The sequence below is a fragment of the Salvelinus namaycush genome, chromosome 10 (genome assembly GCF_016432855.1).
Source record: "Salvelinus namaycush isolate Seneca chromosome 10, SaNama_1.0, whole genome shotgun sequence".
Lineage (NCBI taxonomy): Eukaryota > Metazoa > Chordata > Actinopteri > Salmoniformes > Salmonidae > Salvelinus > Salvelinus namaycush.
In genome coordinates, this window is record NC_052316.1 from 13,967,841 (window position 1) to 13,984,448 (window position 16,608).

Below are 16,608 nucleotides of genomic sequence, written 5' to 3' on the forward strand. Positions count from 1 at the left end.
GGACAGTCACAGAAGTGTAAAATACAATGATATACAAACAATACAACTACAAAATTATTTAAAAAAATACAACTATAAAACAACGTGTGCATGTTCTGTCAAAGTTAAACTCTGGTCTGTTTGCTGGGGTCAAAGGTAAATAGTTGAGTCACTACAAATGCGCTCTAGCTTCAGACACGATCAGTGGTTGTTGACATGTAATTGCTAATGCAGCAACTGTTTATGTTTGTGTTGAATTTCCATTTCATAGCTGAATTAGTCACATAAGCGTGATGCTTATTTAACAATAAATGATTCATTGTCATGGGCAACTGTCACATTGTGGTATTGGTTTTGTCTCCCAGTAGAAATGTATGATCATCATGTGCCTGCTTTTGATAAGAATTCCTTATGATTGCCACTAACAAACAATGACAGAGATAGTACAGTATGTCCTTTTACTGTCATTCTTTATTCTGAAGTACAACTTTGAGTTGTTAAATGCTTCAGTGCTCTTTGTCAAATACTGTACATACGGAACTTTAACTCACTTTTAGACACTGTGCGAAACGGTGAGAATGTTTGACATAATGACGCCTACAGTATATGGAGAGGCACATAGCTTGCATGTCAACCTCAAGCAGGAAGTCGTGCCATCAGAAGCTATAGCACCACTAGAACTTGGACGCCGCTCATTGTGGATCTCGGCCAAACCTACTGTGTGTGTGTGTGTGTGTGCGTGTGCGTGTGCGTGTGCGTGTGCGTGTGCGTGTGCGTGTGTGTGTGTGTGTGTGTGTGTGTGTGTGTGTGTGTGGGCGTTCGTGTGCGTGTGTGTGTGTATGCAGCACACCCTTGATCAGGCCCAAGTGAGAACTTCTAGAACTCTGTGTGGATGACTCATTCTTTATTATTCCCCATTACCATGGCAGCGTGCAAACCGGTGTGTGTACCTTTTGCATTGTGCAATCACCTGAGCGTCAGTGTACCTCCGAGATACATATTACTCAAGCGCCAGATTTTCCAAAATAGTGCGACCGCAGCACAAAACACAAACCGCCGATATGCCAAAGCATTGTCTGTCTGCCCGGGGCCATCACATTACAGACACAGCACTAGGGAAATCCGGAACTATACACTGTATCCATTTCAAAGGATCCAAGCCAACTTTGTATCTGCTTTACATTAGATAAAGTTCAGAGAGATACCTGAGTTGACTGTACTCTGTTGAGTCCAATGGAATGCTTAGAGAATACTACACATCTCCCCAAAGAGATGTGTAGTATCTATCAGTGTACATGTTTGCTCTCTCATGCACAAACATGACGAAATCATAAACCAGGGGGCCTAAAAATATTTTTTATACTCCAGATGCATATCTACACTACACGGTAATCAAAGAAACAATATGAGTGAAGCTATTTCACTCAGGTACATTTGAGCTCTCCCCCTCCTTTCTCAGTACTGCCCTCCCCAGTCTGTCAGGTAGCATGCCTGTGTGTGTGGGAGTCTGATCACAACCTGTGATTCTCTGTCAGTCAGTCAGATACAGCCAGTGTGGCGGCGATACCATAGACATTGGTGCCTTTAACTTCCCCCCTCCCCCTTCCGTTTACCCTTGGCCTACTACCCCCTCCATGTGGGGAAATACTGTCTGCTGACGTCACGCACTGAGCTCACTCATTCACACGCAAGGGCTTCCCTGCAAGAATGAGGGTTGCTAGGCGACGAGGCGCCAGACCGTAACAAACACAGAGCTTCGGTGGGGTGCAGCGTACCTGTCACTGTGGGGGCGCAGGTCGAATCCCACGTAATCCGATAGCGGTTTACCTAGCTGCTCCTAATTGGCTCATATCAAAGCCATGCACTTTGGAATGCCAACAGACTTTTATATGACTCAAGTGCACTCATCTTAGACCCATTATAATGTCATCTCTTTTATGATATGTGTGGTTGGTAGGTTGAAGTGAGTTTAAACAGCAAGGTAAATATCGCTGTATTCCTTGAAGAAGGTAAAGAAGTGTTTGAACAGAACAATTTAGCAAGTTCCATAATAGTAACTTCCGTCTTTGAATCCTGTGTGCACAATTGTGAAGGGATTTTTAAAAAGATTACAATCATACTGTAATCAAAAGCGTTGAGAAATCGTAGTGAAAGTTAAACAAATGTATTCAATTTGAGACTTTATACAAACTTGATTTTCTCTCAACTGGACACAATTCAGAGGAATGTCACTGATATAAGCCACCTGTTCTTGGAAATGGTTGGAAGTGTGTAGGAGGGATTCAGCCTGTGTGTGTGTGTGTGTGACTGTACGTGTGTTGTGCTTGTGGCCTCTGTCTGTTTTATGTCTCTCTGTTGTACTCTCAGGGGCTGATAGCGTATGTGTGTGTATTTCGGTGTCAGAAAACCAATACGATCATCATCTAACCGTTGCTTTATCTCCTGAGCCTGTCCACTAAGTAGATGTGTCTTTTCAGAAACAGTCATATTTTTCATTACACTAACAACAGGCGGTAGGGCATAAACCCCATTATCCAACAGGCGTTTGCATTGATTGGACTAAAGCTGCATTAATTTCCTCATTAGCACCTGAGCTAGGTAGCAGGGCTTAGTGCCAGTTTGCTCTGCAGTGATTGATTTGGTACTAAATGAAATTCCCTCCTGAGTCTATTGGACAGCTGAGGAGGGATTGATTGTTAATGGCTCAACAAGGAGAAAGGACCATTGTCAGGTTTCACAGGCCATTGACAGAAGAAGTATGATGGAATCGCATGAAAACACAGGTAAACATACCATTAGCCAAGGCCTAGTGGGCGTCTGGTTAGCCTGTGTGTGGGCATTAATGCTGTGTTGCAATCAAGAGCTCTTTCTTAAAAGTCTCTCTATCTCTCATAATACACTTTCTGTGGAAACGGGAAAAAAACGGAATTGTTTTCAAAGGGTATTAACTAGAAAGGGGCTGATATGGACATAAATTCCATATTGCGATAAATTGCCTGAATTGATGCGATAACGATAAATCCGGTGTGTGACAATAAATAATAATAATAATTTAATGATACATTGATACGCACAATTTGTATTAGTATTATTCTTTAAACTACTACTACTAGCTTGATGTTTGTAGACATCAATTGTCCCATTAACAATCACCCATATTGGCAAACTTATTTCATTTCAAACTTCTATTTTCATTTCACATTTCTCTAGTAAAGGCTACTTATCGCAATGAATGATGTTAGCAAAATGCCTGTGATGAGTGACCGGTATTGTCGGTGTCGATAATAATCGTCCCAGCTCTAGTATTAACTTAAGTCTTCAGAGGGCCAGGTGGATGTGCTGTTTTTAACCACATCACACGTTGTAACCAGCTGACGCAACAAGTCATGTGTAGTTTATGCAGTGTCTATAAAGTGTTGTTCAGTGCAAAATCAGGACAGGATGAGGTCACAACCTGTGATCGACCTCTCACTGAAACTGTAGAGCTCATTTTAGGAATGCTCCCTGTTTCAAGTGGTTGTCCTCAATTTTACCGCAAAACCTCAAACATTCAGTTTGTAATTGAGTGCATTTTGTGTATTCCAACAAAGAGCCGTGTACAGTTCAGGACTCATTCATATCAATCCATTAAGAATTGTAAATGACTCAACTAGCTAAATAGTTTTTTATGTGAATGTTTTGTTGTTACGTTGCTTTGTTACAGGAGATCCGAGAAAGGGAGAGAGAGGTGTGATGGAGTGAGTGGATGACAGCGCCGCCAGTCTCTCCTTCAGCAGTACTGCAGTTGTACTAAGCTAAAGATTCTATCCTAGTGTGACCAGAAAAGCCAGACACATGAACAGTGTCCAGTCAGACTTCAGTACCTTCATCTATCTGTCTAAACTGGCCTCAAATCTCTCTCCGACAGATTTTTTTATCTCCGACGATTTCATTATTCTGAATACAACGAATTCCACAAAAGCATCTGAAAATGTTTTTTAGGCTCAGGAACAGCTATTTCAAATTTCCCGTAAACATGTTTACGTTTATAGAGGGACGTTTTTCCTTTCTATGGCTAACAATAAAGTTAAATTGAAAGACGGACATCATACAATCGTATCACTGTCTAGATAGATCTCAATCTGCTGTCTCTTACCAAGCATAGTAATAATGTGATAATTCATGTGCTATGTATTTTGCATTCTCTAGTTCCTAGATCCAGAGGAGTGGTGTCAGTCTTCGCCGTTAGTACCCTTCCCTCTCATCTCTAGCCTCAGCATGGGTACCCACATCCTGATTTCACACATTTGATGTGTTCTATAGTTCCCCTTGTGTGTATAGATGAGCAACGCCCGAATATCACTCAAAATGATACTAACGGTGCAGTTTCAGTCCCCTGCTCCTTCCATATCTTATAACCATCAACGTCACTACAGCATTCTCAGATTAGTGTTCAGGCTGCACCGGTTGTCTGTTTGAACCATTGCTGTGACATGAGTAGTTCAGAAGTTATGTCAGTGGTTGCGTGCCAGGAAGTTATTCTGCATAGATAAGGACATAAAGGCATGATTGAAGCCAGAGGTGAGTGTAGCCAGAGGTCCAGTAAGTGAGTCACAGTGACTGGCTGTATTTGGTAAATTGGTGTGGCCACATCTCTCTTTCTCAATGGACCTGTCTGGCTTTCACAGTCTGATCTGGTACATTAAGCCAGATCCCAGCTACTATTAGGATCCCTGGCAGTTGCACAAGAGCAGCTAGAATGTAAACAGAACCATAGTAAATGGTCAACTATTAAGCTTTTTAAATGGACTATGGCTGATCCCAGTTCAGCTGCTGCACTCTGCTAACTGTGACCCAAGTCAAAGCCACCCACACAGAGCGGAGGCTCAACACCAAGGTTAGGGCCACAGGCTAAGAATACAAAGACGCTTACTCCCGGGGGGTTTTACCTTCAGATAAGACTGTTCAAAACTGTGATGTATTTTGAATGGGACCCAAAACAATCTGCGACATTTGTTTCTAAACCCGATAACCACCTGGAGCTATTTGGAGACATAATGACAAGGTCAAATCCATAAATACATTGAAGGGCATTTTAATAAATCATTATATGAGTCAAAGGGGATGGCTGGCATATTGAAGAAGAAAAAAAATGGCCAGGAAGACCAGGGCACACGTCCCAAAATGGCCACAAAGAGGTATAATGCAACATGGTGCGATTCATTTACGCTCGAGTGTTTTTTTTAAAGAGCCCAGCAAGTGAGAACTTGTGCCTGTGCATTCTCCTCCTTGCTCATATATAATTCCACATTTACATGGCACATACAGTGGAATGGAAACCGGATGGATGTCTGAATGTCTTTTATTGACCTTTGTATCGCTCCTTTTTTCATTATATTACAGTTTCTGTAAAGCTCTCTCCCCTAACGTATCAAGGCCTAGTCTTTCATTCCTAGTAAATGGAGCATTTGCCTTGCCTGTTGATCTGAGCATAAACACACTCTTCCATCCCTCCGTCTGAAAGACACGTTAATTGGATTAATGTCTTTCTCTCTCTCTCTCTTTCTCTCTCTCTTTCTCTCTCTGTCATTATTTCCGTGTGTACAGTATATCTCCCCCTTTCTCGCTCTCTTTCTGTTCTGTTGCAGCGTAATGTATTTGGATCTACATGGGTTCCAAGCAGTTTACTTACTATCACATCATTCAACAAAGTCTCATGAGGAGCCAACTGTACTGAGCACCCTGGTGAAGGCTTTAACGCAGCACCATGTGCATTACCGTTTAACGATAAAGAAACGCCGTCCATTGAACCTCTGTTTTCAAGTTTCCTTTGCAGATCCAGTTGGCCTACATACCACAGGTACCTGGCGTACTGGAGGGTGTTGGAGAGCTGCTGAGATGAGATGATAGCACAGCTGCCTGGCGATGTGTCCGTCTGAGCTACACAGGTGATCCGTCTTCCTTTCTCTCTGTCTGACTGACAGGTTAAAGGCTAGATTCAATCCGTATCGCCGAAGTATAGTGGAAGATCTGTGTTACAGTGCATTTCCACATACAACGATGGGGGCGATGAAACAACGGAGCCCCTTTCAATTTGAATGAAATGGGCGGAGGGACCGTTGGGCGATGAGCATATGGCAAGGGAGCAGACTAAAGTTGGGGAAAGCTGAACTTTATGCAAATACTCACCGGGATCGCAATGCTATTGAACGATCGGAGCTCACCATAGCTTCCAGACCCTACTGGATTGGCTGTTGATACCTAGCACTACCTAGTCTGCTTGCTAGCACTCACATGAGGGCAAAGCTAGCATGGCTATCCAAATGATTGTGGAAATCCCTCATATAGTTTGATTGAAATTTAAAGGCAAAGTTCCCGTGTTCATAGAGACTGCATTCATGGGAAACGCTGCATATGTTGGCTCAATTGGAAATTACCTTTATATTTTAACGCTGATCTTCCGCGATACTTCCGCAATATGGATGGAAAACAGTCTAAACATTTTGAAGGGTTGAGCATTATCTAGCCTGAAACATAGCCTGATACTTTGATAAAAGTCAAAGTAACTTTGTTCTGATACTTAAATGTGTGTTAACGAGTAGCATGTAAAAAGGAGTAGCAATTTCAGCTAATAAAAACATGTTTTACAATTTATGTGTTGTATGTCAAACATATTGTACAATGCAACCATATGGTACTCAATGAGTTGTATTTGTTGATTCAAAATAGTCATAAACCCATAACAAGAACCTATTGTTTGAAATTATACTGACAATGAGCACTAACCTACAGTACCAGTCAAAAGTTTGAACACACCTACTCATTCCAGGGTTTTTCTTTATTTGTACTATTTTCTACATTGTAGAAAAAAGGGAAGCTCAGCAACGAGCTGCCCAGTGACACGAGCCTACCAGACGAGCTAAATTACTTATTTGCTCTCTTCGAGGCAAGTAACACTGAAACAAACATGCATGAGAGCATCAGCTGTTCCGGACGACTGTGTGATCATGCTCTCCGTAGCCGATGTAAGACCTTTAAACAGATCAACATTCACAAGGCCGCAGGGCCTGACGGATTACCAGGATGTGTATTCCGAGCATGTGCTGATCAACTGGCAAGTGTCTTCACTGACATTTTCAACCTGTCCCTGACTGAGTCTGTAATACCAACATGTTTCAAGCAGACCACCATGTGCCCAAGAACACTAAGGTAACCTGCCTAAATGACTACCGACGCGTAGCACTCACATCTGTAGTCATTAAGCACTTTGAAAGGCTGGTCATGGCTCACATCAACACCATTATCCCAGAAACCCTAGACCCACTCCAATTTGCATACCGCCCCAACAGCTCCACAGATGATGCAATCTCTATTGCACTCCACACTGCCCTTTCCCACCTGGACAAAAGGAACACCTATGTGAGAATGTTGTTCATTGACTACAGCTCAGCGTTCAACACCATAGTGCCCTCAAAGCTCATCACTAAGCTAAGGACCCTGGGACTAAACACCTCCCTCTGCAACTGGATCCTGGACTTCCTGACGGGCCGCCCCCAGGTGGTAAGGGTAGGTAACAACATATCCGCCACGCTGATCCTCATCACCTCAGGGATGCGTGCTCAGTCCCCTCCTGTACTCCTTATTCATTCATGACTGCATCGCCAGGCACAACTCCAACACCATCATCAAGTTTGATGATGACACAACAGTGGTAGGCCTGATCACCAACAACGATGAGACAGCCTATAGGGAGGAGGTCAGAGACCTGGCTGTGTGGTGCCAGGACAACAACCTTTCCCTCAACGTGATCAAGACAAAGGAGATGATTGTGGACTACAGGAAAAGGAGGACTGAGCACGCCCCAACTCTCATTGACGGGGCTGTAGTGGAGCAGGTTGAGAGCTTCAAGTTCCTTGGTGTCCACATCACCAACAAACTATCATGGTCCAAACACACAAAGACAGTCGTGAAGAGGGCACAACAAAGCCTATTCCCCCTCAAGAGACTGAAAATATTTGTCATTCGTCCTCAGATCCTCAAAAGGTTCTACAGCTGCACCATCAAGAGCTTCCTGACTGGTTGCATCACTGCCTGGTATGGCAACTGCTCAGCCTCCGACCGCAAGGAACTACAGAGGGTAGTGCGTACGCCCCAGTACATCAAGCTTCCTGCAATCCAGGACATGTATACCAGGCGGTGTCAGAGGAAGACCCTAAAAATTGTCAAAGACTCCAGCCACCCTAGTCATAAACTGTTCTCTCTGCTACCACACGGCAAGCGGTACCGGAGCGCCATGTCAAGGTCCAAAAGGCTTCTTAACAGCTTCTACCCTCAAGCCATAAGACTCCTGAACAGCTAATCAAAGGGCTACCCAGAAAATGTGCATTGCCCCAACCCCCCTCTTTTACACTGCTGCTACTCTCTCTGTGTATTATCTATGCATAGTCATTTTAACTCTACCTACAGTTGAAGTCGGAAGTTTACATACACTTAAGTTGGAGTCATAAAAACTCGTTTTTCAACCACTTCACAAATGTATTGTTAACTTCTCTAGGGTAGGGGGCAGCATTCGGAATTTTGTATGAAAAGCATGCCCAAATTCAACTGCCAGCTACTCATCCCCAGAAGATAAGATTATTATATTATTAGATTTGGATAGAAAACACTCTGAAGTTTCTAAAACTGTTTGAATCATGTCTGTGAGTATAACAGAACTTATTTAGCAGGCGAAACCCAGAGGACAAACCATTCAGAATTTTATTTTTGACGTCACTCTCTTTTCAATGGAGTTTCATTGGGAATCCAGATTTCTAAGGGACCTTCTTGCAGTTCCTACCGCTTCCAATGGATGTCAACAGTCTTTAGAAATTGGTTGAGGTTATTCCTTTGGGTAATGAAGAAGTACGGCCATCTTGAACGAGGGTCACTCGAAGTGTCCTGTTTGTTAGAGGCGCGTGACCAGAAAGCTAGCTACAGTTTGTTTTAATCCTGTATTGAACACAGATCATCCCGTCTTCAATTCTATCGATTATTTACGTAAAAAAATACCTAAAGTTGTATTACAAAAGTAGTTTGAAATGTTTTGGCAAAGTTTACAGGTAACCTTTGAGATATTTTGTAGTCACGTTTCACAAGTTGGAACCGGTGTTTTTCTGGATCAAAAGCGCCAAATAAATGGACATTTTGGATATATATCGACGGAATTAATCGAACAAAAGGACCATTTGTGATGTTTATGGGACATATTGGAGTGCCAATAACAGAAGCTCGTCAAAGGTAAGGCATTAATTATATTTTTATTTCTGCGTTTTGTGTCGCGCCTGCAGGGTTGAAATATGCTTCTCTCTCTTTGTTTACTATGGTGTTATCCTCAGATAATAGCATTGTTTGCTTTCGCCGAAAAGCCTATTTGAATTCTGACATGTTGGCTGGATTCACAACCAGTGTAGCTTTAATTTGGTATCTTTCATGTGTGATTTAATGAAAGTTTGATTTTTATAGTAATTTATTTGAATTTGGCGCTCTGCATTTTCTCTGGCTTTTGGCCAAGTGAGACAGTAGCGTCCCGCCTAAACTCAGATTTTTGGATATAAATATGAACTTTACCGAACAAAACATACATGTATTGTGTAACATGAAGTCCAATGAGTGTCATCTGATGAAGATCATCAAAGGTTAGTGATTCATTTTATCTCTATTTCTGCTTTTTGTTACTCCTCTCTTTGGCTGGAAAAATGGCTGTCTTTTTCTGTGACTTGGCTCTGACCTAACATAATCGTTTGGTGTGCTTTCGTCGTAAAACCTTTTTGAAATCGGACACTGTGGCTGGATTTACAACAAGTGTATCTTTAAAATCGTGTAAAATACTTGTATGTTTGAGGAATTTAAATTATGGGATTTCTGTTGTTTTGAATTTGGGGCCCTGCAGTTTCACTGGCTGTTGACGCTAGCGTCCCACATACCCTAGAGAAGTTAACAAACTATAGTATTGGCAAGTCGGTTAGGACATCTACTTTGTGCATGATGACACAAGTAATTTTTCCAACAATTGTTTACATACAAATTATTTCACTTATAATTCACTGCATCACAATTCCAGTGGGTCAGAAGTTTACATACACTAAGTTGACTGTGCCTTTAAACAGCTTGGAAAATTCCAGAAAATGGTGTCATGGCTTTAGAAGCTTCTGATAGGCTAACTGACATCATTTGAGTCAATTGGAGGTGTACTTGTGGATGTATTTCAAGGCCCACCTTCAAATTCAGTGCCTATTTGCTTGACATCATGGGAAAATCTTAGGAAATGAGCCAAGACCTCAGAAAAACAATTGTAGACCTCCACAAGTCTGGTTCATCCTTGGGAGCAATTACCAAACGCCTGAAGGTACCACATTCATCTGTACAAACAATAGTACACAAGTATAAACACCATGGGACCACGCAGCCGTCATACCGCTCAGGAAAGAGACGTGTTCTGTCTCCTAGAGATGAACGTACTTTGGTGCGAAAAGTGCAAATCAATCCCAGAACAACAACAAAGGACCTTGTGAAGATTCTGGAGGAAACAGGTACAAAAGTATCTATATCCACAGTAAAACGAGTCCTATATCGACATAACCTGAAAGGCCGCTCAGCAAGGAAGAAGCCACTGCTCCAAAACCGCCATAAAATAGCCAGACTACGGTTTGCAACTGCACATGGGGGCAAAGATCGTACTTTTTGGAGAAATGTCCTCTGGTCTGATGAATCAAAAATAGAACTGTTTTGCTATAATGACCATTGTTATGTTTGGAGGAAAAAAGGGGAGGCTTGCAAGCCGAAGAACACCATCCCAACCGTGAAGCACGGGGGTGGCAGCATCATGTTGTAGGGGTGCTTTGCTGCCGGAGGGACTGGTGCACTTCACAAAATAGATGGAATCATGAGGAGGGACAATTATGTGGATATATTGAAGGAACATCTCAAGACATCAGTCAGGAAGTTAAAGCTTGGTCGCAAATGGGTCATCCAATGGACAATGACCCCAAGCATACTTCCAAAGTTGTGGCAAAATGGCTTAAGGGCAACAAAGTCAAGGTATTGGAATGGCCATCACAAAGCCCTGACCTCAATCCTATAGAACATTTGTGGGCAGAACTGAAAAAGATTCAGTTACACCAGCTCTGTCAGGAGGAATGGGCCAAAATTCACCCAACTTATTGTGGGAAGCATGTGGAAGGCTACCCGGAACGTTTGACCCAGGTTAAACAATTTAAAGGCAATGCTACCAAATTCTAATTGAGTGTATGTAAACTTCTGACCCACTGGGAATGTGATGAAAGAAATAAAAGCTGAAATAAATCATTCTATCTACTATTATTCTGACATTTCACATTCTTAAAATAAAGTGGTGATCCTAACTGACCTAAGACAGGGCATTTTTACTAGGACTAAATGTCAGGAATTGTGGAAAAACTGAGATGAAATGTATTTGGCTAAGGTGTATGTAAACTTCCGACTTCAACTGTACATGTACATATTACCTCAATCACCTCGACTTACTCTGTACCGGTACCCCCTGTATATAGCCTCACTATTGTTATTTTACTGCTGCTGTTTAATTATTTGTTACCTTTATTTTCTATTTTTTACTTATCTATATCTATATCTATACTTATCTATACTTTTCTTAAATACGCATTGTTGGTTAAGGGCTTGTAAGTAGGCATTTCACTGTAAGGTCTACACCTGTTGTATTCGGTGCATGTGATGAATTCATTTTGATTTGATTTGGATTTGATTTTAATAGTGAAGACATCAAAACTATGAAATAACACATATGGAATCATGTAGTAACCAAAAAAGTGTTAAACAAATCAAAATACATTTTATATTTGAGATTCTTAAAAGTAGCCACCTTTTGCCTTGATGACAGCTTTGCACACGCTTGGCATTCTCTCAACCAGCTTCATGAGGTAGTCACCTGGAATTCATTTAAATTAACAGGTGTGCCTTGTTAAAAGTTAATTTGTGGAATTTGTGGAATTTCTTTCCTTCTTAATGCGTTTGAGCCAATCAGTTGTGTTGTGACAAGGTAGGGGTGGTATACAGAAGATAGCCCTATTTGGTAAAATACTTATTATAATAAATCAACTACATTTATTAAGTGCAGCAAAGCGCATACAGTTTCAGTGTTATTATAGAAGAATGAGACAGAGTGACATTAACGTTGTCATAAAAATAATATAGGCACCCATTATAGTAGTGGCAAAGGAAAACTTTGAATAAAAACTATTCTTCGTCATCTAAATAGGCAACCGCATGATTCATAAAAATACTTATTATGGCAAGAGCAGCTCAAATAAGCAAAGAGAAACGACAGTCCATCATTAATTTAAGACATGAAGGTCAGTCAATGCGGAAAATTTCAAGAACTTTGAAAGTTTCTTCAAGTGCAGTTGCAAAAACCATCAAGCGCTATGATGAAAGTGGCTCTCATGAAGACCGCCACAGGTAAGGAAGACCCAGAGTTACCTTCGCTGCAGAGGTTCATTAGAGTTACCAGCCTTAGAAATTGCAGCCCAAATAAATGCTTCACAGTACAAGTTCAAGTAACAGGCACATCTCAACATCAACTGTTCAGAGGAGACTGCGTGAATCAGGCCTTTATGGTCCAATTGCTGCAAAGAAACCACTACTAAAGGACACCATTAAAAAAGACTTGCTTGGGCCAAGACAAACTGTCTGTGATTTATTTAGAATTCAAGGCAGACTTAACCAGCATGGCTACCACAGCATTCTGCAGCGATACACCATCCCATCTGGTTTGTGCTTAGTGGGACTATCATTTGTTTTTCAACAGGACAATGACCCAACACACCTCCAAGCTGTGTAAGGGCTATTTGACCAAGAAGGAGAGTGATGGAGTGCTGCATCAGATGACCTGGCCTCCACAATCACCTGACCTCAACCCAATTGAGATGGTTTGGAATGAGTTGGACCACAGAGTGAAGGAAAAGCAGCCAATAAGTACTCAGCATATGTGGGAACTCCTTCAAGACTGTTGGAAAAGCATTCCAGGTGAAGCAGGTTGAGAGAATGCCAATAGTGTGCAAAGCTGTCATCAAGGCAAAGGGTGGTTACTTTTGATTTGTTTTACACCTTTTTGGTTACTACATGATTCCATATGTGTTATTTCATAGTGTTGATGTCTTCACTCTTATTCTACAATGTAGAAAATACTAAAAATAAAGAAAAACCCTGGAATGAGTAGGTGGGTCCAAACTTTTGACTGGTACTCTATGTCTAATGCAGACACAGCTGAATGCAGGTCTAGGGTCTGGGAATACCAGCTCTGAAGGCGACTGTCCCATTGTCCCCATCCACATGTGTGTGAGAGCAAAAAAATGTGTGTTTTGGAGGAATGAATCTATCTGAGTCAGGCAGCCCCACGCTGCCCAGTGTGATCCCTTGTTCCCCACTTTGAATCACTTCCTCCTCCACATTCCAGGGCTTCTTTCCCAAACGCTGCACTCTGTGACTCAGGACGTGACCTCACACAGGCCCAGGCCGGACCTGCAGCATTCACACAGTCACAGACCTCCCCTCAACAGGTCTAAAATAAGCTTCAAGGGCAGACTGGCTGGCCCTGTCCAGGGAAGCCACCCGGCGGTCATCTTCCTCCTATTCAGCTCTCAACACATATGGACAGCTTCAGACACACTGTGTGTGTGTGTGTGTGTGTGTGTGTGTGTGTGTGTGTGTGTGTGTGTGTGTGTGTGTGTGTGTGTGTGTGTGTGTGTGTGTGTGTGTGTGTATGTGTGTACACTCACAGATAAAACAGCCTGTCACTTCCTGGTCCATGTGCACACCAGTCAGACCCCTTGTTTGCAGGCTATTCTTAGTTTCATCCTTGATACACAGCAATACATCGACTGGCAGCGTTTGGTTTATAGGCCATGTTGCTGTGTTTCGTTGTTACATCGTAATAGTGTAAAGGGGGAGAAGACACACAGACGTATGTTGTGTAAATAGCAGATAGATTTGTTTTAGAGAGAGAGCCTCACAGGTCTGCATGCATGCTATTCTCAACCAGTGGTCTGCAGGGAGATATTCCATTCTGGTCTGGACTGGAGCATGTGAGGCATGCACCCAACACAGCATCTGGACTGACTTACATCACACCTCTCAGAGGAAAAAAAGTTGAGTAACACAAATTGTCTGTGGTGGAAGATATCTAAGACCTGTTCAAATAGTTGTATGCTTTTTGAAAATGCATCCTTCCTTGGATAGGTGTAAGCAGGGGTGCCACTACATAGAACATAGAGTAGGTAGCTTTCACAGACAGTCATGTCAAGTGATTACTTCAGCAAAGGGTGGTGGAAGGATGCATTTTCAAAGTATTCAAATGTGGCCTAAACATGCTGCAGTAGTTGTGTGGCCTAAACATAATGCAGTAGTTTATTAATACAAAGGAAATAACCAAGCTCTTTTTGATAAACTACTTTATTGATGCTTGATTTTAAAGATATGGATAACAATACAGGCAAGTCAATATCTCTGCTAAAAGCAGTATCACTTGAAAGCTTTTCCTAATTATAACTGTTTGAAGGGTACCTTGTGTCATAGAATTCAAAAGTAAGCAATGGCTTGGTTGGATGATGAAGTTCTGACTTTTGTATGTCCAACAAAACTATTTTATTTGATTTCATTTTGAAAGATCATTTGGCTGTGAACTGAAAAAACATACAATTTTTAGATACATTTTCAGCATATATCTGTATCCAAATGCTCTGGCCTCATATAAACTTTGTTGTGATTAAAAAGGAACGGACAATAAACACAGACAAACCTCAAATCCAAACACACAACCACTAGGACTGTTGTCCTTTGATTTGAACATAAACAGTTTACAGCAAACAAGACCAAGATGACAAAACTTTGAGGGGGAAAGTGTATCCAAGTGGGATATTTTTGGCAAAATTCAAGGTTTACAGCTTTTGGCCTAGCTTCTGAGAACTTATTGAAACATCCATGCAGTCAACTGTTAACACTGATATTAACTCGTACGAGTCATCTAAAAGATCTGCTAGCACTATACACTCACTGGCCAGTTTATGTTTATTAGGTACACCCATCTAGTACCGGGTTGGACCCCCCTTTGCCTCCAGAACAGCCTGAATTCATTGGGGCATTCTACAAGGTGTCGGAAACCTTCCATAGGGATGTTGGTCCATGCTGATACGATGCTTTCACACTATTGTTGTTGCAGATTGGACGGTGGTACATGCATGCTGTGAACAGCCCATTCCATCCTTAAGATGCTCTATTGGGTTGAGATCTGGAGACTGCGCAGGCCAATCAAGTAAACTGAACTCGCTGTCATGTTCCAGGAAATGTTTTTCCACTCCTCAATTGTCCAGTGATGGTGATCTGGTGTTTTGCGGGTACTACTTCAATGAACCCTCCAGTTGAGGACTTGTGAGGCGTCTGTTTCTCAAACTAGACGCTCTAATGTACTTGTCCTCTTGCTCAGTTGTGCACTGGGGCCTCCCACTCCTCTTTCTATTTTGGTTAGAGCCAGTTTGCGCTGTTCTGTGAGAGGTGCTTCGGAGCACGCAGCACTCAGGGAGAAAGGAATTACCATTACTATATTCAGCCCAAGAGCCGCAAAAGCCATGGACTTTTTTATGGGCCATTACGTCCACACAAAGGGGATTCCGTCGGGAAATTCGAGACATTATCAAGTGCTTGTCAAATTGTGAATGAGAGACTGATGAAGTGTATACAGTTTGTGCAAAAAACAAAGCAGAGCACATTCCTTTCGTCATTTGAGTCGCACCATACAGCCTTACAATGTATTAAAAATCAAAACATTTAGCCCAATGTTTGTAGAACTAAAGTTACATTAATAACTCTAAATGTAGCATATAGGTGTACCTATTTCTTTGTTAACCGCTCAACCTGAAATAGCTGCGTTTGCGCACTGACTCAAATCGTTTGGAGAAAATATCCTATTTTATTCAGCATTGTACAATTGCATTCTTCATAATATAAAATAATTACACGGAATTCTAAGCAAATCTTGTCTGCTAAATTAACTAGTGTAGCCCACAGCCATATGGCATAGCCAGATGAGGACCTAACATAAGGACAACTCAGAGTATGCTATTCTGTTCTTCTGAAGTAAGACTACATTTTCTTCATATCATGTTTCTTAAGACCTGTCTAAAAGAAATCATGGATTTATTGTGAAAGAGTAGGCTATATTACATGGATTTAATATACTTTTAAAAATGTCGATGTTTCAAAATGTCTGCATCAGTGGCTTGTAGGCTATGTGTAGAAGCCAGGTGATGCTAAATGTGTTTATGTTAATTAACGGTCAATTACCGTGAGACCGGCAGTTATTTGCTTGACAATCACCGGCCGACGAAATGTTGTGACCGCCACAGTCCTAACCATACCATTTTCAAAGTCGCTTACGTCAGTCATTTTTCAATCGAACAGTTACTGAATGTTTCTCTGCCTGCTTTATATAACAAGCCACAGCCACATGACTGAGCGATACAATTTCATGAATAGGGTGAGTGTACATGTATAACCATTTAATAGCTAGCTTAAGTCGCCAAACCCACTGGCTCCAGGTCACCTACAGTTGAAGTCGGAAGT